The 24069-nt window shown below is 53.9% G+C and overlaps 1 long non-coding RNA gene across 33 annotated transcripts in view; it reads left to right on the forward strand.

Annotated features, from left to right (window-relative positions):
* LOC103348133 (uncharacterized) overlaps window positions 1-24069 on the forward strand; it is a 260857-nt gene that overhangs the window by 74046 nt on the left and 162742 nt on the right. For 27 of the 33 annotated variants that reach the window (XR_011389535.1, XR_011389551.1, XR_011389533.1 and 24 more), the window contains one exon: window positions 10877-11222. The exons of the other annotated variants lie outside the window; for them this stretch is intronic. This is a non-coding gene — a long non-coding RNA (uncharacterized lncRNA). The remainder of the gene's footprint in view (window positions 1-10876; window positions 11223-24069) is intronic. 33 annotated transcript variants of the gene reach the window in all.

Genomic DNA, 24069 nt, shown 5'->3' on the forward strand with positions numbered 1-24069 from the left:
TTTTGATTCCTGCCCTTTTTGGAGGGAGTGCTTTCTCCTTCTTCTCCTTTGACTGTTCCCTTTCCCTAGATCCTGTTCTCAGGGACTCACACGAAAGGACAGCAATGGAATTTGCCTTCTGAGGGGGGGAGGAGAGTGGGAGCCAGGAGCCACTAGACATCCCCAGGCCACTTGCCGGAAGTGGGAGGCGACCCCTTGCTCTGTGCAGCTGCGCGGTGCCGTCACCACCCCCCCACCCTGCACCCGGCCTGGATGCACCCGCGCCCTGTGGGCAAGGTGAATTGCTGCATGGTGCACTCAGCAGAGGCGCCTCTGTGACTTGAGGGGAGGACCTGCTTCCGCGCCAGTCACAAGTGCATCCTGAAGTCAGCAGCGTGACCTCCCGGAAGCCCGGCTGATCCAAGTGTTCAGGAGGAGTGGGAACAAAGGTGGTGATTATGGGATGTATGGAGCTCAGGTTAGCAGAGTGGCATGGTAGAAAGCTCAGTCATGAGCTGCAAGTCTGGCTGAGGAAGCTCCTGGGAGAGAGAAAGAGGGGGAGAGCAGGGTACTCGAAGGTGCCCCAAATCCTAAAGTGAGGCAGGGTGTGGTGGGGATGGACCCGGAGGGGACTTGTGTTCCAGTGGTCCTCGGTCCAAGTCGATCCTCGTTAGCCTTACGAACTGGGCGAGGTGCCCCCACTCCCCATGTTGCTGTCTCTAACTTTGGACTATGAGATTTGTTTGTAGGGCTGTGTGGGTTAATGGGGTTAAAATTGGGAGTTAAAGGGGGCCTCTTCTGTGACTGGTGATTATTAAATACCATTTCCCTCTGTCATCCTTATTTTAAGATATCAGCTTCTGCCCCCTACTCTGAGGGTCTTTCTGCTTCTTCCTGTTGTACCTCTCAGGCCTGCCTGGTGCCTCTAGGAGACAGCTCGCGTCTTGAGCATGCCGCCTGCTGTGTGGGATGGGGTTTGGTGTTTTCTTTACTGGTTTGCTTCTCATAGACCTGGTTCTGGAATGTGATGTGAGGGTGTTGCTGGCACCTGGAGCAGCGGTGTTCTGAGTCTTGGGGCTAAGGGCGCTGTTCCGTGGGGAGCTGTCTGCTGAGCCCTGTGTGGTGGCCGTGTTCCCTGGCACCTTGTCCCATTGCTCATGGGGACTGGAGGGGTGTTTGGGCCTTTGCTAACCTTTCTCTGAGCGGCTTTGTGGACAAAGGCAAACAAAAGGAACTAAGAAAAAAACCCACAAATGCTGAGAGTTTGTCATCTGGAGGCGAAACATGTTGATTCCTGTTTTCAGCCATGTCAGCATCTTAATCACCCTCAGGCTTAAGGTTGGAGGACCATGGAGGTGAACACTGAGTGAGAGGTCCTCCATTGTTGAGGACCTACTGGGTGTGAGGGCTTCGCCTGGGTCGTGTTTGATTTTCTCCCTAACTCAGCAGGGCAGGACTCATTTTGCAGCCGGGGCTTAGAATCTGAGAACTGGAACCTAAGCTTCCGTTGTAAGTGCTCGGGCTGGAATTCTCACCTTGTCTGTGCAGTGCTGGCCTGTTGCTTGGTCTCCCACGCCTTCGTCTCCTGTTTCTTTGCTCCCTCTCTCCTCCCCTGCCTGCCTCTGTCCATTTGCTTGCCTGCCTCTTTTCCTCCTAGAACATTGCCACTGCTGATCCTCTGTGGTCTGCTGCCGTTAATCACGAAGGAGGCCGTTGGAAGAAGTCCTAGGAGCCGTTATCACGACCCTTGTCTGCTTGTGACTTTGAGACGCAGTCTTGCGGTTGCCCAAGTCCTCCCTGGGTGCTGCCTACAGGGGCTTCAGGAGTGTTTGCCTTTGTACCTGCTGGGGGAGAGTCAGCCGGGGCTCAGGAGTTTGGGGGACGTATCTCCTCACCTCCTGAGTGTGGTGGGGATGGTGATTTTTTTCTCCAGGCTGGGCGCAGTGTTCATCCTGACAAAGAACAGAGAGAATTACTGCAGGAAAAAGTGCAAGACCTGGGTGCTACTGACCGTCTGCCCGGGACCATTCTGGCCATTCCTGGCACTGGGTGTTGGTGATGCCCTGGGAGTTGTCTTTCCCAGCTGGAGCTCCTGGCTTCCCCTTGTTTTTCTTCTGGAAACTTCTCTTCTGTTGTCCTGTCTCCAATTGCACTGTCCTTTCAAGGCAAGACAAACTAGGGGCTAAGCACAGCGGCTCTTGGCTCCTGTCTCAGTCTGTTTTCTGTTGCTGTAACAAAATGCCTGGGGCTGGGTCATTTGCATAAATAAAGGAGGTGTATTGTGTCACAACATCTGGTGTGGGCTTCCTGCTGCTTCCTGCCGGGCAGAGGGCATCAGATAGTGGAGACCAGGAGGGTGCCCCAGAGAGCTGCTTCTGTGACAACACGTTCATCTGTACACCCAGGAATGGAGAGATCTGTTCCCGGCGCTGCTGCTCTCTGCCCTTGGCTCAGTTCTGCACCGAGGATGACATTTCTTACACATAAACCTCCAAGGAGCTGCATTCAAACCCAGCTGGGCTCCGCTGTTCTTGCTTGTCAGTGAGTTTCCATCTTACGCTGTTGGTGGAGATTCTGTGAATTAATACAGTCCGCATCCTTACAAGGAGCACTCGTGACGTGTGGTTATTTCCCGTGCTGCTGGTCGGGCCTCCTTGGGCTGATGGTGCCCCAGCTCCCACCAAATTACAGAGCTGTTCCTCCCCGAGGCTGTGCTCCCAGCTCACCCACTTCACTTCTCTCTCAGCATCTGGAGGTCTTGGAGGGTGACTTTGGGCTTGCCAGTCCACTGCTCTGGGCACTTGCTTCTTAGCTCTTCAGTGAAGGAATGGAGCCGGATTACTTCCAAGGTTTGTTGCGTGCTGACATGCTGAGACTTCTCCCGTCTTGTGTGGCCCGGCCGCTCCTGCTCTTCCTCCACTCCTGCCAGCCCACGGTGGCACCTGGATGCCCCCAACATGGGACTGTCTGCATGTCTGCATCTCTGGATGTCTTGGTCAACCACCTGTAGGGGTCCTGTGTCCTCTCTTTCTTGTTGACATTATTTTGGGCTCCTACTCCCGGATACGACATGGTGAACACTCACTATGCAAGTGTGATTAATCACTTACATTCCAGCCACCATGCTCTGAGCACCTGCTGAGTTCCCAAGCTCTCTGCAGGACATGAGCAGGTTTCTAAAGGTCGATATTTTAAAGAAGGGCTCTGAGCAAGGTACCTTGAAGTAAGTAGGGCTCCGTGACCTAGTGCAAGGAAAGGTGCACCACAGGCCATGACCACTGCCTGGAGTTCACACCTCCATGTCCAACCTGCTTCCTCATCCCGTTAGCTGTGAGAGTGCTGAAGACTTGGGAATTCCAAAGCAGGTGACCTGTGTGGTCCCACCATGCGGTGGGAAGGAAGCGAAGTGAAGCAGAAATACAGTGTATCAGCAGGGGCACAGCTGCAGCATTGGCTGGGAAGAGACCTTGATGGGTCTTCCCAGGTGACCCAAGTTCTTGTGGTACTGCAGAGAAATAACGTGCTTTCCTGGTCTTCAGAAACGGATAAAGGAGGCAATCCACTGTGGGATCCACTGTGAAGAAATCTAAGAAACGCAGGCCGCCTGGGATGGCGAGAGCAGGAGCGACCTGATTCTCGCTGCACACGCCACTTCCTCATCTCCTGCAGCGAGCGCAGCCGCTCCCTGGGCCAGCTGTCAGAGGTGTTGTCCTCCGCATCTGCTGACTCCTGCAGGCACTGACATTAACACCCTGACTGATGCTTCTGCAGGAGGAGCAGCACACACAGTGTGAACGAGGCCTTGAGGCGCAGAGCGAGGGCAAGGAGCCGCCCCGCATGCCCAGGGAAGCAATCTGTGGCTCCCACCACGAGCTGTGACAGTGTCGGTGCCACGCCCTGCCTTCCATCATTGGCTGCACCTTGTCTGTGCCAGAGTCAGAGACCCTGGAGATCTTAATGTCTTCGGTTCCCAAAGCACCCCATATTTCAGGGGAGTTGCTGAACAAAGATATGGTTTTTTTTTTTTTTTTTTTTTTTTTGGACAGGCAGAGTTAGAGAGAGAGAGAGACAGAGAGAAAGGTCTTCCTTCCATTGGTTCACCCCCGCAAATGGCCACTACAGCTGGCGCGCTGCGCCGATCTGAAGCCAGGAGCCAGGTGCTCCCTCCTGGTCTCCCATGCGGGTGCAGGGCCCAAGCACTTGGGCCATCCTCCACTGCCTTCCCAGGCCACAGCAGAGAGCTGGCCTGGAAGAGGAGCAACCGGGACAGAACCAGTGCTCCAACCGGGACTAGAACACGGGGTGCTGGCGCTGCAGGCGGAGGATTAGCCTAGTGAGCCGCAGCACCGGCCTAAGATATGCTCTTGATGTCACGAAGGAAATCAAGAAGTTTCTTCATTTTTCTATCAGATGTCGTGACCAGGGTCAGCTGGAAGATGTACCTGGTACAGAGGGCTATGAGAAATGACAGATCTGAACCTGCCATGGTAGAGGGCAGAGAGGAGAGACTCGGCCCAGAGAAGAGGCTGGGGCCCCATATTCCTGTGTGACAATCCCACATCCCCAGGCTTCAGCATGCTCGTCTTAACGGCCGCCTGTCACCCCGTGCAGGGTGGGGTGAGCCGTAAGCGTGAGACCTGAGTAGACATGGAGGCGGGCACCCAGAGGCTGCCTGTCCCCAGGCCTCGAGGGACTGCTCTGATGTCTGCAGTCTTCCAGCAAACCTACGTGCACGGAAGAAGCTTCTAGAATGTGGAGCCGTGTATAGAGGCAGTGTGCGTGAGGGGAAGTGCATACATCTTTGGGAACTGGCAGCTTGGCAGGTGCTCACAAACAGAACCTGTGTGTTACCCAGCACCTGGAAGAAGGGGACGTTTCCAGCATTGCAGTATTCCCTCACGATAACCGGACATAGATACCATTGTAACACACTCCCCTTCTGGCTTTTTCACCCCAAACTGTGTCTGTCTGATGCATTCATAGGCCGTGCACTCTTAGGTCAGTTTCATTGCTCGTTCGATTGTGTGCGTATTATAGAAATACATTCTACTGATGGCCATCTTCGAAGTCTCTGGCTTGTGGCTGTTAGGAATAGGGCTGCTGGGGCCATCCTTAGCCATGTGTGTGGTAGCCTGTGTACTTGTTGGCATGCACCTGTGCCGAGGCCTGGGGCTGCCGGCTCGAGGGATGCGTATGTACGCATTCAGCCTTCGTGGATAGTGCAAGACAGTTTTCCAGTCCTGCAGAAATGTCTGTCCACAGCATGCGTGACCTCCAGGCCCTCATCAAAGCCAGTCCTTGCCTTGTCTGTTTTAGCCAATTCATTGCAGAAAGAGCAAATGCCTTGAAAGGAATTTTATAACAAGTAATTGGCAGAGGAGTGAAAATGGTGTCTGAGAGAGAAGCCTTAGGGTTTGATGATAGCAGGAGTGCTGGTGTGTACAGTGCCTCGCCTGGCGTGTTCTCGGGAGTGCAGTGTGTGGTGTGGCCCCTTCTCACGGGAGCATCAGTATGGGGACCACCACTTAGCTACAGTAATACCAACGGCCCATGTCACAGTCCTTCCTCAGGTGACAGGGCTTTCATGTGCCTGACTCCCACAAAAGCAAACGTGGTTCAGACTTGGTAGATGTTTAACAGGCTGTCCCCATTCTCCCCCTGCCGCTGTGGGAGGCTGGGCCCGTCAGGGCAGCTTCCTTCCTGCCTCAGGCAGCCCAGCTCAGCTGATGGGGCTCCGGTGCTGCCATCCAGGAGAGGGCTCTGCCGGGCTGCTGGTGTGCTGGCTTGTGGGGACCGAGGAATGAATGAGGAGCAAGGGTGACCCGGGTGACTGCCAGTGACCTGTGGGAGGCCTCCTCCATTGGCTGTGAGAGCGCTAGCCAACCCTGAGCTCTTTACGTGTGCCCCACAGTATGATAAATGCTATTGATGGCTTCATGTCTTTGTCCATTTGAGCCCTATAAAAAGACGTCTTAGGCCCATGGCTGACGCACACTGGAAGATTCTTATTCAGGGTTCAGGAGGCTGGCGAGTCCACCGTGGCCTTTGGTGAGAGCCCATTTCCTCCTCTTGGTGGGAGGGCTCAGGGAGTTCCCTGGGGTCTCTTTTGTAGAAGCCGCTAACTCCATTCTCGGGGGCCCTACCTCATGACCCGATCACCTCCCCAATCCCCTCTGGGGATTAGGATTTCAACCTATGAATCTTGGAGCGGGGTAGTCACCCACACTCAGACCGTAGCCATCCTCACTGAAGTTCTGTGAAGTCACTGGATGTTACAAACATTCCCCACGGTAATATAGGTGGTAAACCTGGCAGTCTGACTTCAAACCCTGTTTTCACCCTTGTCCTGTCCTTCCTCTTCTGGTGTCCAGACACTTGAGCTTCCCGTTGCACCCGTCTTTCTCATGGGGCCCAAAGTGGGCAGGGTTAGTTCAATGGGACAAGGGAAGATCACCTGTGTCGTGAATGTCCGGTCCCTGTGATTCTCTGTCCTCTTCTGTGCCTTTCATGGTTCCTCCAACGACCGGTTTCTAGCAGCTGGGGTGTGGTGTGCCTTGCTATTATTATTATTATTGTTGTTGTTGTTACTGCTACTACTGTTTTGGTGTTTATCTTACATGGAATTTACTGAAATTCTTGCCTCTATAAGTGGATGGGTTTCCATCCAGTTTAGGACAATTTCAGCCGTTTTTCCCTTCAGCTACTGATCCTACTCCATGTTCTTTTTCTCTGCCATTGGGACTAAATTCACATGTCTGTTAGACTTCTTGGTAGTTCCAATAGGTTACTGAACCTTCCTTCCTTTCTTCCTCATAGTTTCTCCTTTTATCTTCAGGTCAGATAATTTCTGTTGATCTCTCCTAAAGGTCATTGTCCTTCTTTCCTCTCCAGTCTGCTGTTAAAAGCATCCTGTGAATTGTTTCAGAATGTTCTAGTTTTAAAAGTTCTGCTTGACTCTTATGAGAGTTTTCCTTTTCTTGTGGAGACTTCCTGTCTCGCTTGCACTAAGGACATACTTTCCTTTAAGTCTTTGCGCACAGTCGTAGCAACTGCTTTACAGCCCTTGTGTGCCCGTTCCAGTAATTCGGTTACCTTGGGGACGCTCTTCCATAGCTGTGACATTTCTTGAGACTGGAGCACATTTCCTGTTTGTTGGTTGGTTGTAGTTATTTCCTATATTGAGTAAATTTTAATTGTATCATGGACGTGGTGAATGAGCTTTGTAAGGACTCTGAGTTCTGTTTTGTTCCTCTAAAGAACACTGCTTTTTTGTTTCATTAGACAATTAGCCTAATAAACTCCAAGGTCTGCCTCCCTTGCACTGAAGTAAATGTCTGCTTCCCGTGGCTTTAACTGGGCTGCATGGGAACTTGGCTCAGGGGTCACTCGGTGGCGTAGGGGGTGTTTGTACACAGAGCGGGGGCTCCTGTTTTCTGGATTTCTCTTTGCCGGGACTGTTCATGTTCAGCTGTTAGCTGTCTTGATCTCTGTCTGTGTCTTTAGCTGTTATCTGAGCTCCAGCCATCTCTGCGGTATAGACCTGTGCCTCATCTCGGAGTACCGAGTTTCCCTTCTCCAGGTATTGACCCCCCACCAGGATATCCTAGTTTTGGTCCCGCTGGTGCCTGGAAGTTTGTTGTTTGTTTGGTTTTTAATATTTTGTTTAGAGTTGTGATCTGCTTGGAAACTGCTCCGGTAGGGAGCTACTCGACCACTGCTGGAAGCAGACTTTTGCAGGAACACCGTCTCATTTAGGCAAGGCGTGCCTCAGAGTGGCAGGAACACAGGCTGTGGAGGCTGACCCAACCCACATGCAGAAACCCACACTGCCTCTTAGGAGCTGAGCCTCAGGAGTCCCATCTGGAGGTCAGGAAAACCAAGCCTGCCTCCTGCGAGCTGAGCTGGCTGAAGTACACCGCAAGGCGGGTATTAAGCACCTTGTACAGTGCTGATTACCTACTGCGTCCTCGTTTATCAGAGGCCGCTGCTGACTCTGAGAACAACAGCAGTCCTGGCATGAACCCTGTGTGGCAAGCATCGTTTTCATGTTTACAAAAGAAGATGTTATCAGGGCCAGGAGGTGTGGATGTTTTTAAGAAGAACACATAGCTCAACTTCCTTTGTGCTTTCTCTAATGGCTGCTGCAATGCGTGAGTGTGTCTGTGTACGACTGTGCGTGTTTATGTTTGTGTGTTTGTGCTGGAAGTAGGGTGTAGGTAGCTAGTGTGATGTCCATAGTGAGATCATTGAAGCTTTTTCCAAAATTTTATTTATTATTTGAAAGGCAGAGTGACAGTGGCATTCACTGGTTCATTCCCCAAATGGCCACAACAGCCAGGGCTGGGCCAGGCTGAATCTGGGAGGCAGGAACTCTGTTCTGGTTTGCCATGTGGGTGGCAGCAACCCAAGTACTTGGACCACCCTCCACAGTCTCCCAGGTGCATTAGCAGGAATCTGGATGAGAACCACAGAGTAGCCAGGACTTGAAAGGTTCACTCCAGTTTGGGATGTGGGCATCCTAAGCAACAGCTTCGCCCACTGTGCCGTAACACCCATCTTTGTGGGGATGGATGCCGTTCTGCTGTCGTGACTGTGGTGGGCAGAATAATGGCCCCCAAAGATGGCTGTGTCCCCAACTCTAGAGCCTGTGAATAGGTTACCTTACAGGTCAAGAGGAGCTTTGCAGATGCAGTTAAGGCCAAGGACTTTGAGGTGGGGAGATTGTCCTGCATCATCAGGGTGAGCTCAATGTAATCACCTTCCAAGTGGAAGAGGGGAGGCAGAGGCTTAGAGAAAACGCCGTGAAAACCGCAGCAGGATCAGAGGTGCTCTGCTGCTGTATTTTTTTTTTTTTTTTTTGACAGGCAGAGTTAGACAGAGAGAGAGACAGAGAGAAAGGTCTTCCTTTTCCGAAGGTTCACCCTCCAAAATGGCCACTACGGCCAGCGCGCTGCATGGTTCTGAAGCCAGGAGCCAGGTGCTTCTCTTGGTCTCCCATGCGGGTGCAGGGCCCAAGCACTTGGGCCATCCTCCACTGCCTTCCCGGCCACAGCAGAGAGCTGGACTGGAAGAGGGGCAACCGGGACAGAATCCGGCACCCTGACCGGGACTAGAACCCAGGGTGCTAGTGCCGCAGGCAGAGGATTAGCCAAGTGAGCCACAGCGCTGGCCAAGCTGCTGTATTTGAAAGCAGAGGAAGAGAGCTGTGACCTGTGGCTCATGAGCAGGCCCTGGAAGGTAGAAAAAGCCCAGAAGTAGATTCTTTCTTAGAGCTCCAGAAAGGACTTCAGCCCTTCTGTCACTTTGATCTTAGCCCAGTGAGACCTGTGTCAGACTTGTGATCTCTGTACATAGAGGATAATACATTTGTCTTTTTAAAAGCATTGCATCTATGGAGATTTGTCTTGGTAGCAATAGTTGTTCTTGATAGGAGTTGGTATAGTGGCTGTGCCCAGAGGCTTAGGACCCAGCCTGCTTGGTTCCTCCCTCCCTTCCTTCCTTCCTTCCTTCCTTCCTTCCTTCCTTCCCTCTCTCTCTCCCTCCCTCCCTCCCTCCCTCCCTCCCTCCCTCTCTTTCTTCCTCCCTCTCTTTCTCCCTCCCTCCCTCCCTCCTTCTTTCCTTCTTTTTCTCTCTCTCTCTCTTTCTTTCTTAAGATTTATTTATTTTTATTTATTTACTTGAAAGAGTTACACAGAGGAGAGCAGAAAGAGAGAGAGAGGTCTTCCATCTGCTGGGTCACTTCCCAGATGGCCGCAACAGCCGGAGCTGAGCCTATCCGAAGCCAGGAGCCAGGAGCTTCTTCCAGGTCTCCCACGGGAGTGCAGGGGCCCAAGGACTTGGGCCATCTTCTACTGTTTTCCCAGACCGTAGGAGAGAGCTGGATGGAAGTGGAGCAGCCAGGACTTGAACTGGCACCCATATGGGATGCCGGTGCTTCAGGCCAGGGCTTTAACCCACTGCACCACAGCGCCGGCCTGATAATATCTATAACTCACAGATTTTCTGTTTGTTTTTTGTTTTGGTGGAGAATAAATGAGAATTCTGCGCCTGTGAAATGCCAGCCGCTGCACGCAGGTTTCCTCCACTAGGGAAATTGGAGTGCAGACTTGGGAGGCAGACCATTGAGCTCCTCTCTCACAATTTTGAAACAAAGTAGTTGTGTGTGTCCCCATTTCCTCACCTGGAAAGCAGGGCCAGGGACTGCAGGGTGGCTGGGGGCCAGGGTGTTCGGCAGGGTGAACAGTAGACACTCCAGAGGGGCAGTCACTGGTGTCACTGGATGGGCAGGGGTGTGGGGCTCAAGCCCTAGGCATCCTGCATCAGCGCCCTTCACTTTTCTTCGGAATAATTCAAGTTAGGAAGACCTCACCTCTCCCCGGGACAGTGCTTGGCTGCTAGTTGTAGGTGCTCAGCGATTGCTGAATGAATGAGTAAGAACAGAAACAGCTCTGGCTCTGCCCTACAGAAGCTCACAGGACAAGACCAGGCCTGGAGCCGAGCCAGGGTTTTGTGGTTGTCTTTAAAAAGAAACAAAACAAAGAAGTACTTCCTACCCGCTGACCTTGAACCTCTCAGCTCACTGGACCTCTCAGCCCTGCAGGGGAGCTCAGGCTGGGTGCCAGGTCTGGCTTTGCTCTGGGCTCTGCAGCCAGCCACACCTCAGCCCCCTCCTCCCAGGGCAGTGGAAAGTTCCCTGTCCCAGAGGTCCTGGTGCCTCATGGGAAGCAGCGCTCAGCCGACGCCTCCCAGGACACCACCTCTGCTTTATTTGAGGCTGTCACGGGGCCAGAGTTCCCCTCTGGGTAGGTGGGGGTCAAGTGCAAGAAAGAAGAATCACTGCCCGACGCTCTGGCCTGCGATTGTAGCAAGACTGTTTTCTGCATTTTTCCTGTCCCAGGCTGACCGGAAGCTGAGAAGGATGCGCTCCCTCCCTTGCCCCACGCTGGCTGCGCCTGTTGGTCGCCTGGGACCCTGCTCGAGGATTTTCGGAGCCTGTTGGATTCACAGTGACACCTGGCCCGCTGGGGAGGACACCGTGGAAGCATGCTGTGGAACCACGCCTGGATGTGTGTGATGACTGGGAGGAAGGACCTGACTGAGTGCATTGTGGATTCCTCAGCCCGGGTGTCCGTGGGAGACAGAGGACCTCAGCTGCCTACCAGGGCTGAGGTTTCCATCCTCGTGTAGGGCAGGAATGACTGGTTGGGTCTCCGCTGGTTCCCGCTGGGGCTCCCCTGTGACACGTAAGTCCCCATCTCTTCCTTGGGCATTGCTGGTACACGTTCCATCCAGTGCTCTCCCGAGTGTTAGGTGAGGCTGTCCTGGCGGATGGCTGAGGGTTCACAGTGTTGTGGCTGGTGGCATTTGAGGAGCTCATCTGCGCATCCGGCATGGAACTGGGTGCCTGGTGGGGACAGATGGAAAGGGAAGGTGCTTCCTGGGAGCCACCCCGTTCCCTGTGGTGACGTGTGCCACCGTCATACCTGCCACCCCTCCTGATTGTCCTGGTTCAGCTGTCTGACTTCGTCTGCCCGGCTGTAAGTCCTGGGAGGCCAGGGTCTGTTTACCATGGCTGTGTGTTTTCCAGGCAGCACAGAGAGCCTGGTGCACGGCCTCCTGTTCTGTGGAAAGGGTGAGAGAGGACAGGAAGGTTCATGAGTTAGGACAGTGGAGGGTCAGTGGGAGGCTGTGTGTGGAGGGACAGTTTCTTGGCTCTGTGCTTAGAGGTGGGAGCAGCGCAAGGCCACGTGGTTGGGATTGTGAATGCTGGATGTGAGCGGTTGCCTGGCCTGGCTTTGAATCTCTAGCATGGATTCTCTTTGTGCCTTGGGGACACTGACTGCTGGATTTTAAAGATTTATTTATTTGAAAGGTGACAGAGCTATACAGAGATCTTCCATTCACTTGTTCACTGCCCAGATGGCTGCAATGGCCAGGGCTGAGCCAGGCTGAAGCCAGGAGCTTCATCTGGATCTCCCACGTGGGTGCAGGGGCCCAGACACTAGGGCAGTCTTCCACTGCTTTTCCCAGACCCTTAGCAGGGAGACGGATGGGACGTGGAGCAGCTGGGACATGAACCAGTGCCCTTGTGGGATGCGTTTTTACAGGTGGAGCTTTACCTGCTGAGCCACAGTGTCAGCCTGGATTCCTTTCTCTTCCCCATGTGCAGGGTGCAGTGAGTGTCATTGTAGACACCAGCGTGTGGATCTCAGGGGAGGCACCCAGCACTGAGTAAGAAAGTGCAGTATTGGCTGAGGTGGCTTTTGGGGAGGGTGCCGGTAGCTTGGGCCTTGCAAGTCTTTCTGAGTAGATCCAGCTAGGCAGTGCTGCTGGCCTTGGAACAGGGCACTACTGGCTGTCATGGACAGCTGGTTGAGGGTCACAGTCCCTGGAGCCTTGGGAAGGCTGAGTGGCAGGGCAGTGGCAGGTGAGGAGGGAGCTTTGTGCCTGCCTGTGGTCAGAGCAGCTGAGCTTGTCCACAAAGGGCTACTGTGGTTCTGCAGCAGATGAGCAGAGGGAACTTAGTGCATCTCCCAGGGACGTTGCGCTGCCCAAAGGAGAGTGGACCAAGTGCTCAGGTCTCCAGGGCCCCTGGGCATTTGGCTTCCAGGAGCACACGTGAGGCCCAGACATCATGTGTGGCTGGGGCTGGGCTCCGGGTTCCACTCAGGCCGGCGATGCTTTCTCAGACAGGCTTCTGTGACTCCCTGGTGTGAGTCCCGTCCCGTGTGGCTGTCACACACTGGCCATCCACCCCTCCTTGGTGTGCTGCAACTTTATATTCACCTGTACCAGTCGCCTGACTGCACGTCTCTCACACCCCAGAAAGTCCACTCTGAGCCCAGCAAACCTGGTTGTCTTGCTGACAGGCCGGACACACAGCAGACCTGGTCAGATGGCCACTCTCGGTTTTTTTTCAGCTTCCCTGAGGACAGACAGAAGGGAATCACTGTCTTAGCAACTGTGTGGCTTATTCAGCCGACAGTCTCATGGGGCAGGGGGAGGGTGCCCATTTCACAGCTGAGAGCCATGAGAGTCTGAGAGGCCACGTAACTTGTCCAGGGCTACTTTTTCAGGAACAGGCCAAACAGAGAACCCAAGAATAGCCTGATGTCTTACACTGAGCCAGGCCTTTCCGAAGGGGCAAGACTTTTACTTCCGGGTCTTTGGGAGGGGCTGTGATGAGTGCTGGCTGCTGGGAAAGGCTTCTTGGGTCCTTAGACCTGGGTGTGCTCCTGACTCTCTGGAGAGACAGCGTCTAACTGAGGGATGCCCCGCTGCACTTGGGGAGGGAGTGGGATTGGGTTGGGAGCCTGTGTCCTTGGGTAAGTGGGGACTTGCCATGCAGCGTGATGGGTACTGGGCTCCTGTGCTGTGGCCAAGCAGGGGCAGGGGGAAGAGTCATTGCAGGGAGGTGCTGCCGAGGACTTGGGGGTGGTTTTCCAGGGCTGGGAGATTCGGCTGGAGTGGCAGGGGTGAGCAGAGCTATCCTGGGATGTGAGGGGCTGGGTTGGGGATGGTGGGGCACAGCCTGGCCCCTCTCAGTCTTTCTGCCTTCCCAGGCCTCTGACTTCTCCTTGCTTTCTCCCCCTACCCTCCCGTGTGGCAGCTGCACCTCACTTATCACTGGGCCCACAGCTCTGTTTTTCTGCTTTTATCTGCTGCTCCCTGGAACTACCCCATTGTGGTGGTCCTGGTTATCTCCTCACTGGGGGACAAGGGTGGGCTCAGGCCCCGAGGGTGAGCATTGAGCAGTAAGACTCTGGGCCGTGTCTGTGTGTCTGCGTGGAGGTTTCCCTTGGGGCTGGTGTTGTGGTGTAGTGGGTAAAGCCACTGCCTGTGCCTGGGCGTCAGTTTGTGTCCTGGCTACTTTACTTCTAATCCAGCTCCCTGCTAAGGGGCCTGGGAAAGCAGCAGAAGATGGCCCAAGTGTCTGGGCCCCTGACACCTACATGGGAGACCCGGATGAAGCTCCTGGCTTCAGCCTGGCCCAGCGCTGATCATTGTGGCCATCTGGAAAGTAAACCAACGGATGGAAGATCTCTTTTTCTCCCTCTCTCTCTGCAGCTCTGACTTTCAAATGAATAAATAAATCTTGAAAAAAGAAAGAAAAGCCGGCGCCGCGGCTCACTAGGCTAATCCTCCGCCTGCGGCACCGGCACACCGGGTTCTAGTCCCTGTCAGGGCGCCAGATTCTGTCCCGGTTGCCCCTCTTCCAGGCCAGCTCTCTGCTGTGACCAGGGAGTGCAGTGGAGGATGGCCCAAGTGCTTGGGCCCTGCACCCCATGGGAGACCAGGAGAAGTACCTGGATCCTGCCATCAGATCAGCGCAGTGCGCCGGTTGCAGCGCACTGGCCGTGGCGGCCATTGGAGGGTGAACCAACGGCAAAGGAAGACCTTCCTCTCTGTCTCTCTCTCACTGTCCACTCTGCCTGTCAAAAAAAAAAAAAAAAAAAAAAAGAGGAGCCGTTTGTTAAGCCAGGCTGTGTGCAGAGCGCACACCAGCCATTATTCCACTCAACCCTCAAACAGCTGTGGGGTAGGCATTGTCGCGACCTCTTTCTCTGCAGAAGTGAGTGGAGCACAGGGAGGCACAGCTGGTGTCCCCGGGAGCACAGTCCAGGTCTGACTTCAGTGCCCCTGACTACCTGGCCCAGAGTGTGGCTTCTGTTCCTTTCTCGCCCCTGCGACGGTGACCCTGGACAGATGGCCCCTCTTCCCTGGGCCTTTTGTGGTGTCCTCCTCGATCGGGGAGCCGTGGTTTCTTGTGTACACAGGGATACTGCAGAGTGACAGGGGTGCTCGGATACTTGCGTTCAGATGCCGGAGCCTACCGCGATGTAGCTCTGTGCACTAGACCCAGGCCCTTGGATTAGTCAGCCACACGGTGTGTGGGTGGTGCTGGTGGTGGTGCCAGTGCTGGGGCTACCAGTGCTGCTGGTGTTTCCTGGGTCCAGGGCGGCTCAGCCGGTTTGTTTTGGTGTTTGGCTGAACAGTTGGCGTTTCTGCTTGTAGCCCAGGCTCTGTGGGCTTGGTCTCCTCTCTGAGATCTGCTGTCTGCACTTGGAAGAACGCTATTCTTGAGCCCTGTGGTCCCAGACTGCTGCCAGTGCAGGCAACCTGTGTGTGTCCTACTGCTGGGCCCCTGCGGTGACTGACAGCTCGCTCTGCCTCTCGGGGACCTTCCTACTCTGCAGACAGCCTGAGACGGCTTAGCGCCTGGACCCTGGGAGTCTGCTTGGGGTGGTGTGACACGGTCCATGACTCGCTGTCCCAGGACACTTGGGGAACGGCTGTGGGGCTCCTTAAGAGCTGGTGTTTATGAGTGCTTGGAACGTGTCTGGTCAACCTTGAACTTGGCTGTGGTGGGAGTCAAGTCCCTGTTGCACACGTACAAATCCAAGCTCAGGGACACCCAGAAAGCTGCGGTCCACCTGTAGTGATTGCACAGCTGCTGTGGCTTGCTTTCAATCTCAGCGACCCTGCCTTACATGCAAGATGACATCATGTTATAAAGAGCAAGGTTTTTTTTTAGATCTATTTATTTATTAAAAGGGAGAGATGTGTATATATTTTCTTTCTGCTGGCTCACTCCCCAGATGGCTGCAATAGCCGGTCTAGGCTGGCCCAGGAGCCAGGAGCCTGGAACTCCATCCTGGTCTCCCACTTGGGTGGCAGGGGCCCAGGTACTTGGGCCGTCCTCTACTGCCTTCCTAGGTGCATTAGCAGGGAGCAGGATCAGAGGCGGAGTAGCCAGGCCTCAAACTGGTGCTCTGATATGGGATGCCAGTGTTGCAGATGGCAGCTCAACCTACTGTGCCAAAACACTGGCCCCTGGGTAGGCATTTTTTTAAAAAGCAATTCTTTTATATTCGCTTGAACGTGAATGAGGAAGAGACTGCAATTGACACATGAGACTTGTGACTTGCAGTTATTACTCCTTAGGATGTAGATAGTTCACCTTTGTGAAAATCCCAAGGTAGCAGCAGGTGGCCCTAGCACTCCTGAAGAGCAAGACCTCCAGCAGTTTGTCCTGCTGTGGCCCTGATTGTGGCCTGGGAGGCAGTGTCTGAGCCTGTGATGTGAGTTAATCTGTGTCCTGCCTCACACCAGCTGAGACTTGAACCACGGAGCTCCCGCCTGAATCGGGCAGATCCCTGAGGAAGTGACCGCATGCGCAACTTGGTTTGCAGTTAGATTGCACGCAGAGCGACTCAGAACCACAGTGCCTCGCTCTTAATTCTGCTCACATTGACCGCGGCTTCTGATTTCCTCTCTGCCAGCTCTTTTTCTTGAGCTCCCAAGGTTTTCTGCTCAGCCCTTCTATTGCTCTGTGAGATAAAATTTGCAGTGGTAAATATTCCCACTCGGCAGTCAATTGCTGACTTATTTCTTCATTTCTGTCATTCATTTCTCTTTGATAAATTGAAGATAATACTATCTGCAATGTGAGATTTTTGTGAGAATTAAACAACAGAATGTATTGAAGGGCTTAATCTGGTGCCTGTCATATAATACGTATTTAGGGAATGCAACTATTTTTAAGCAAAAGGCTGAAACGGAATTAGGAGATCAAAACTTGGAGGCGGAGAGAAATAAAAAAAATGCTGAAGATGAATGAGTTACAAAAATGTAGCATTCGTTTTAGCTCTGAGCTTTCTGGTGAGCACAACTCGCTGAGTAGGTTATATTTGTGTCTAAATGAAGGATTGGCAAGCGTTTTCCATGAAGGGCTAGATCGTAAATATTTTCTGCTTTGAGGGCCTTGCAGTTTTTAACTAGTCAGTCTGCCTGAGTATCTGGAAAGCAGCCTGCCTATGAGTGGGCGTGGCTGTGTGCCAATAAAACTTTATTTACAAGAAGTGGCACGGGGCCTGTAAGCTGTAGTTTGTTGTTGGTCTATGAGGGTAACTAGTCGCTGAAAGACATTTCTCCTGGATCATAAACACTAGGGAGAAATTTGTTGCAAGATGTAATATTTATATGAGACTTGTTAAATAGCATATGGACAGTGCTTCCATTAGTTTTTACAGAAAGTGCAGAAGGCGGCCTTCCCACGGCTGGCGCTCCCGTGTTCAGCTCCCGGCATTTATGGAGCGCTCGCTGCGTCTGAGGCTCAGTGCACGTGGGCTTTGGCAGAGGGTGATCTCAGGGATGGTGCAGCAAGTTCAGCGTGCAGGGTTTGCAGGCTGGAGCGCACTTCGGCCGCGGTGGTGATTCTAGTGGGTGTTGGGTTGTCCAGTGTCCTGCCTTGGAGTGCCTGTGTCTTACGAAGTCCGCATGCTCTTTCACAGGTAGTTACAGCTTTCAGAGACTACGGTGTTGGGAGCAAAGCTGAGCCAGCTGTTGTACCTTTGCAGTTTCATAACTGAGTGACTTCAAGTCCTCAGGCTGTTTGAGCCTCCCCTTCTTCATCTGCAAACCGCATGCCTCCGACTCTCCAGTTCTTACCCCAGTGCTGGGCAGCTGGTACTTGCTCTCTAAATGTTAGTTTTCGCTCTGTGGGAGCTCCAGCCTCACCCCAAGGAACAGCCCTGGCTCTGCCGGCTGGCACCTGTGGGAGTGAGGATGGCAGCTCCTCCTCCCAGGCTAGTATTCAGTGGAAAAAATGCTTGAGAAAACACTGGCATGTGGAATTCTCAAGTTAATGAAGGGGGCAGATTCCAGAGGGTCTCTGACTTCCTGCTCTCTCCTGAACCCCTGTGATCCCTAAACAAGTCTGGAGGCAAATGAAGGTTTGTACTCATGGTGGTGCGAATGAAGTCTCACGCAGTGGAGCAGGACCATGGCCTTGGCTGCTGGAAGCCTGGCCTCTGCTGGGGGGTGGTGTTTGAGACTCTCCCCAGCCTGCAGCACCCAGCGCAGACAAGGCTTGGAGAAGCAGAATGAGTGCATTTGACCCTGGTGGTCCAGAGGAGGGAGGAGGAGGAGAGTGAGGAGTTTGAAGATGCAGCCTTCCTCACAAACGCAAGAGGCAACATTTTGCTCTTCATGTGGCCCTTGGGCCCTTGGTGCTGTGTGTGGTTTAATAGCGTAGGAACCAGAGATCAGACAGTTGCTGACTGCTGCAGTCTCAAGATACCTTCTGTGTTTCTGGCTCCTGAAACCTTCAGGCGGAAGGTTTTGGAAACCAGAGCCAGGCAGTGAAGTCACCATAATTGGTGGCCACCCTGGGTTGGATTTGGCCAGGCAGCAGAGGTGAGCAGGGTACCTTCCTCCAACTCTGGGGTACAGGTGGCCATGGTGAGCCTGCAAGGAGCACCGTGGCTTTGGCTGTGAGCTTCTGTTCCACTTGGCCCTGAGGGCTCTGTGCCTCTCCTCTTGCCAGGAAGTGGATTATTTCCTGGGCTGAGGGGTGAGAACACAGGGTAGGGGCTTCCTCCTCCTTTCTAAATTTTTTTATTTCTTAGTTTTTGCATATTTGAAAGGCAAAGAGAAAGAGACAGAAACAGGAAGTGCTAGATCTTCCATCTGGTGATTCACCCCCAAGTGCCCACAAGAGCTAAGGCTGCACCAGGCTGAAGCTAAGAGCATGGAACTCCGTCTTGGTTTCCCACACAGGTGGCAGGGACCCTTGTACTTGAGCCATCACCTGCTGCCTTGCAGGCTGCTCAATAGCAGGAAGCTGAGATCAGAAGCGGAGCTGGATTCAAACCCAGGCACTGATACGGGTTGCAGTTGTCTCAAGCAGTCTTAACCTGCGTCAGATGCCCAGCCCTCCCCCTTTCTTTGTCTTGCAGTCCTGTTACGACTTTGGCCACATGCTGATAGCTGGGTCTCCAGGCAGTTGTTGGGGAAGGGGTCTCCCCTCCCATCTGTCTCTCTGCCGCCATCTCTCCCTGCACACGGACTGGGGGTTCTGGGGAGACAGGGCCAGCCTCCCCTGATTACTGGGAAGTGTGCTGAACCCCTCTCCTCCCACGTTGGCTTATCTGGCTCCCGCCAAGAAGCAGCTGCTGGTGGTGAGGTCTCTGAGTCACTCAGAGGTTCTGGACCGGCTGCTGTGGGAGGTGAAGACATAAACAAATGAACATCAGCCAGGCCACACATGCCCAGCTTTCTGGTCACCCCCCCAGCCCCAGAAACTCCTTGATGTGTGTTCAGGAAATGTGAGATTCTTCGAGTAAAAGTAAAGTTTCTGATGCAGAAATGCTCTGGGGAGCTTGGTGTGAGGTATGTCAGAAAAATCCAGGGCCAGGTGAGCCAGGGGCTTTCTGGCTGTGTGGCCTTGAGAGGGCCGCTTGACCACTCTGGGCTGCACTTCCCTCCCTGGAGCAGTTGGCTATTGTGAAATTAGAGGATCTTAGCCGCGAACGCTGAAGGGAATTCGGATTTGCAAGTCACAGTGGCTTTGTGACTGTCCTATTTTCTGCCTGTTGAGTCAGCTCGGGCGACTCCGTCAGGGCCTGGAGCCGAGTGGCAGTCCTTGTGCCCCTCATGTGCTTGTGCGGGGGACAAATGAGTCACCGCTGGGAACAGGGCTGAGAGCTGGACAGCCCAGCGTTGTGCGATTGCATTTCATCCCCCGAGAGGTCTGGAAAGGGGCACAGCTGCAGCCCAGGGTGACCTGAGCCTGCACGCTCCGCAAGGGGCTGGGCGGGCAGAGGCGGTGGGGCAGGCACATTCTCCCCAGGCCAGGAGCCACCAACCCTGGGCACACGTTCCAGACCAGCAGACAGGCGGCTGGGCCTTGCCTGTGTGGTGGTCACTGGGCACATGAGTGCCCAGGGCTTCTGGGTTTCCCTGCTCTCCACTGCCTGGCAGAATGCGGCCATGTTCTAGAATCTGCTAAGAATCTGTCTTGTTCTCACCCCCAACTCCATGCCCACCCCCCGGGATTAGCAGGTGCTAATGACCTGACCTTGGATCTTGCCTTGAGGAACCAGAACAAATGACGTGGCAGGTCCCTGAGCCCTGAGCCGGTTCTCCCACTCCCCGTCCCTCTTTGTGTGGACGCACCGTTCCTGAACTCTGGGTGTACAGGTAACGTTTAGACACTTTGATTCCACATCTGCTGGGGGGCTGTTGGTAGCACTCTGGCATGTGTTTAAAATCTCCCCCACCCCCCACACCTCCAAGTTGCTCTGCTTTCCAAGTGAATCAAAATAAATAAACTTTATGAAACAAAGAAACTTCATGGGCAGGTGATTCTCTTCTCACTCGGCATTAGGCTTGGATTCGTTTGTTCCTCACGTGGTAGATCTGGGGGTGGTTGCCAGGGTTTTGCTGCAGGAAACAGCTAAGTGGTGATGCCCTGGTGCACGGTTCTGGTGCATGCCTGGGTGTAGCCCTGGGAGCCCGGAGCACAGTGAGTGCACGTCGCATTGCCACATCACTCTCCACTGGAACACTCTGCCCCAGGGTTTCCCCCCTTTGAGCCCAGGGAACTTGAGGGCAGAGGTTGTTGGTGCTGGCTTGTGCATCTTGGGCTGGGCAGCAGAGCCTGGCACTGGGTACAAGCCTGGGTTGTGCTTGGAAGAAGGGGTTCTGGAAGGAGACGAGGCTACTGCCCAGGAGATGTTCAGAGCCAGGGTGTAGAAGGGGCGGGATCCTGGGGACCCTCTGCAGCAGTGACAATTTAACAGCAGCAAGAGAAACAGAAGTCAAGTCTGGGAGCGTGACGTAGACACGGGTGCTGAAAGGGACCCTGTGCGAAGACCAGCAGAAGGTCCTGGGCACTGTTGGGATGTCGGATATGCAGGTGTGGGTACTGGAGCGGGACACTGGGTTTGCTGGGAATGGGATGCTGGTGGGGCTGGGGTGTTGGCTGCCTCCCTTCCCTGAGCTGTCGGGTGAGCTGATGGCTGGGGAAGAGTTTTCTCTAAGATGGGTATTTCTTCTGGACCTGCATACCGGCAGTTCTCACTTAGGAGAACATCTAATCCCTACACCCCTGTTCTGTCTTCACATTCACAGGCACTGTCCAGTCAGCTACTATTTGCTGTGTCCCTACCATGTGCCGGCCAGTGCATTGCGCAGTGGTGGCCCGTGGGTCCCATGGAATGTGTAGATGCCTCCGCTGGCAGCTTACCTGGCCTTGTCTTATTTTTACCACTGTAGCACCTTTGTTGTTTCCATTGTTCAGGTGAGGAAACTGAGTTGCAGTCCGGCTCCCAGCTGTGGTCTCAGGCAGTCTTTCCTGTCCTGTGCCACGGGTGCGGCCGTGGCTCGTGCACTAGCACCGACTGGGCTGGGTTGTAAACCCTGGCTCAGCCATTTGTGCTTGTGATCTCAGGCAAGGTATTTAACTTTGCTTAACCTCAGTTTCCTCATCTGTAAAGTGGGATTATCGCGGTCCTTCTGTGTGGGAAGAGTTCGAGGTTTAAATGAGATGTTGCAGTGAAGCATTTAGCACAGTGCCCATGTACACCAGGTGTTTGCTGAAGCCTGGTCTTGTTCTGGCCGCCAGTTCTCTGTGAGGGACCTCGAAGCACTTCAGAGAGGGTGAGGAACTTGCAGGTGGCCACACAATCAGCTCACCTTCCTCCAAATTGGAGCTCTAATGACCACTGGGGTTGCATTCTTTTTCCTGCAAATTTCTTTGTCCTTGATGATAAGTGAAAGAACCTTGAGAGCTGGATTTAGATAGGAAGAGAATGCCTGGGCAACACGTGCTGGGTTAATTAAGCCATTCCTGGGGTTTCATTTGTTCTCCAGTTAGCACCAACATAAATCCTCCAGGTGGCTCTGAGGCTTCCAGTTAGCATTGCATTTTGCATTCAGACAGTGCTAGCAGGTTGCACCTTCACGGGGATAGTCAGTGTTTAGATAGGAGGGAAGATGGGGTGGTTGGGCTCAGGCTGAACAGATTGTGCCCCTCGGGGTTTGATGCATGGGTGAGCAGTGGCTTAGAGGACACACCTGATGTCCTGTGTGCGCCCAGGGTGTGGTAGGAGAGGGGCGGTGGAGGGTGGGGTGGGTGTGCACTGTGAAAGCCACCGCCCTCCCTTGCTTGTGTGGTCTGCTGTTTGTGTCTTGTTCCCGTGCATTCTGTCAGATGTCAAGGTCTTAGGCCTAAGGGAAGAGGGCGTCGGTGTGGTTGGTGTGCAGGCCTGGGGCCCTGCTTCTGCTGCAGTGGCTACCCTTTTTGGAAGGCCCACTCTGTCCCAGAATTTAAATGACTGTCCCAGCGACCCCAAGTCACCTTCACCTTAGAGGTCTGAGAACAGAGGCTCGGGGAAGGGTAGGCACTGAGCGAGTAAGGCATCCAGCCTCCCCAGGCTGCCTGCTTTGTATCTGCCAGAAGCTTCCAAATTCTGCACGGCCCATGGCAGGGCCTGGTCCTTGGTGGACAGCAGAGGCCTTGGAAGACCCCCAGGCCTGTGGGAAGCTGGATCCTTGCGCCTGGTGGAAGTGACCCCGAGTTGCTCTTCTGCAGGATCTCAGGAGTCTGCCACAGGGCCAGCTCTGAGGATAACAGGAAGTTATACTCCAGCTCCACTGGCCTGCTGAAGGGTGGGGGAGGCTGGTGGGCAGGGTGGGCAGTGCAGTAGAAAGGAAAAAGCCAGCTCCACACAGCCCCGTCTGTGCTGCCATGAATCCCTGAGTTATTACATGGTGCAGTGGATGCCTGGAAGTGGGGCAGGAGGCCTGGGCTACAGAAAGACCATGTGTTATCATCACATAATCTCAAGAGTCTTCCCCATTTTATTTTATTTTTAAAAATTATTTATTTGAGGGGCCGGTGCCGTGGCTCACTTGGTTAATCCTCTGCCTGCGGCACCAGCATCCCATATGGGTGCCGGGTTCTAGTCCCGGTTGCTCCTCTTCCAGTCCAGCTCTCTGCTGTGGCCCCAGAAGGCAGTGGAGGATGGCCCAAGTGCTTGGGCCCCTGCACCTGCATGGGAGACCCGGAGGATGCTCCTGGCTCCGGATCAGCGTAGCTCCGGCCGTAGCGGCTATTTGGGGGGTGGTGAACCAGCGGAAGGAAGACCTTTCTCTCTCTCTCTCTCTCTCTCTCTCTCTCCCTCACTGTCTAACTCTATCTGTCAAATAAAAAAAAAATTATTTATTTGAAAGGCAGAGCCATGTGGGTGAGGAAAGAGAGAGCGAGAGAAAGAGACTGAGACCATCTCTCTACTGGTTCACTTCCAAAATGTCTGTAACAGTTGGGTCTGGACCAGGCTGCATCGAGGAGCCTAGAATTCCATTGTGGTCTCCCTGACAGGTGGCAGGGGCTCAAGTACTTTGGGCCATCTTCCACTGCCTTCCCAGGTGCATTAACAGGGAGCTGGATCAGAAGCAGAGCAGCAGGGACTCAAACCATTGCTCTGATATGGGATGCCAGCATCACCAGTGTTGGTGCCACAAGGCCAGCCCCAGTCCCTCACCTTGCTCTCTAAGCTGTGGGTTTCGGATTTGCCAAGTCAAGGATTTATGGAGGTTACCAGGAGGGGGTGTCTGGCCAGCGTTGGGAAAGGATGGCAGCTGAAGGACGGAGAAGTGTGGTTCCACACCCAACCCCTTCCTGACGGTGGTGCCCTTGGGACGGTGGCCTCCCTGGCCTGGGGTTGTACCCAAGCTCCAGTGACTAAAGGTAGAATTCCATTTCACTTCTATTGAGCTGTGAATCTTTCATGGCTTTCTCTGTCTGAATTTTATGGCTACCTCATCTTTTTGGAACCCCTTTCTCTCTCTCTCTTTTTTTTGAGTCATAGGTTGAGGCCAACTTTGTGGTCCAACTCCACCAAACAACCCAACTCTGGTCTGCTGTGCGTGGTCATTTTGGACGTCCTGAGCCGTGAGTTTTCCAGGTGGCTGGTGTTAGGAGCGTAGGTCCTCGGTGTTTGCGCATGTGTGGGGGGTCACCGTCCTTCCAGGTTCCGTCCTAACTCTCGAGGGAGCTTCTCGTGGAAAGTGCCGTGTCAGTTACCTTCAGATGGGACCGTGAGGACTGCTGGTTTCCCGGCTCCCCGTGAACTGGGTGGAGAAACACAAGGAGTGCAGGTGCAGGAGCCCTGCAGAGCTCTGCACTAGCACAGGCCCCAGACGTGGGGGAGGCTGTGGCTCTACAGGGACGGTTTCTGGGGACTCTGTCTCCTCTGCCAGGCCACACCCGATCCTGGCTTTGAACCCAGCAAAGGCCCCTGT

Source organism: Oryctolagus cuniculus, chromosome 6, assembly GCF_964237555.1.
Source record: "Oryctolagus cuniculus chromosome 6, mOryCun1.1, whole genome shotgun sequence".
Taxonomy (NCBI): Eukaryota; Metazoa; Chordata; class Mammalia; order Lagomorpha; family Leporidae; genus Oryctolagus; species Oryctolagus cuniculus.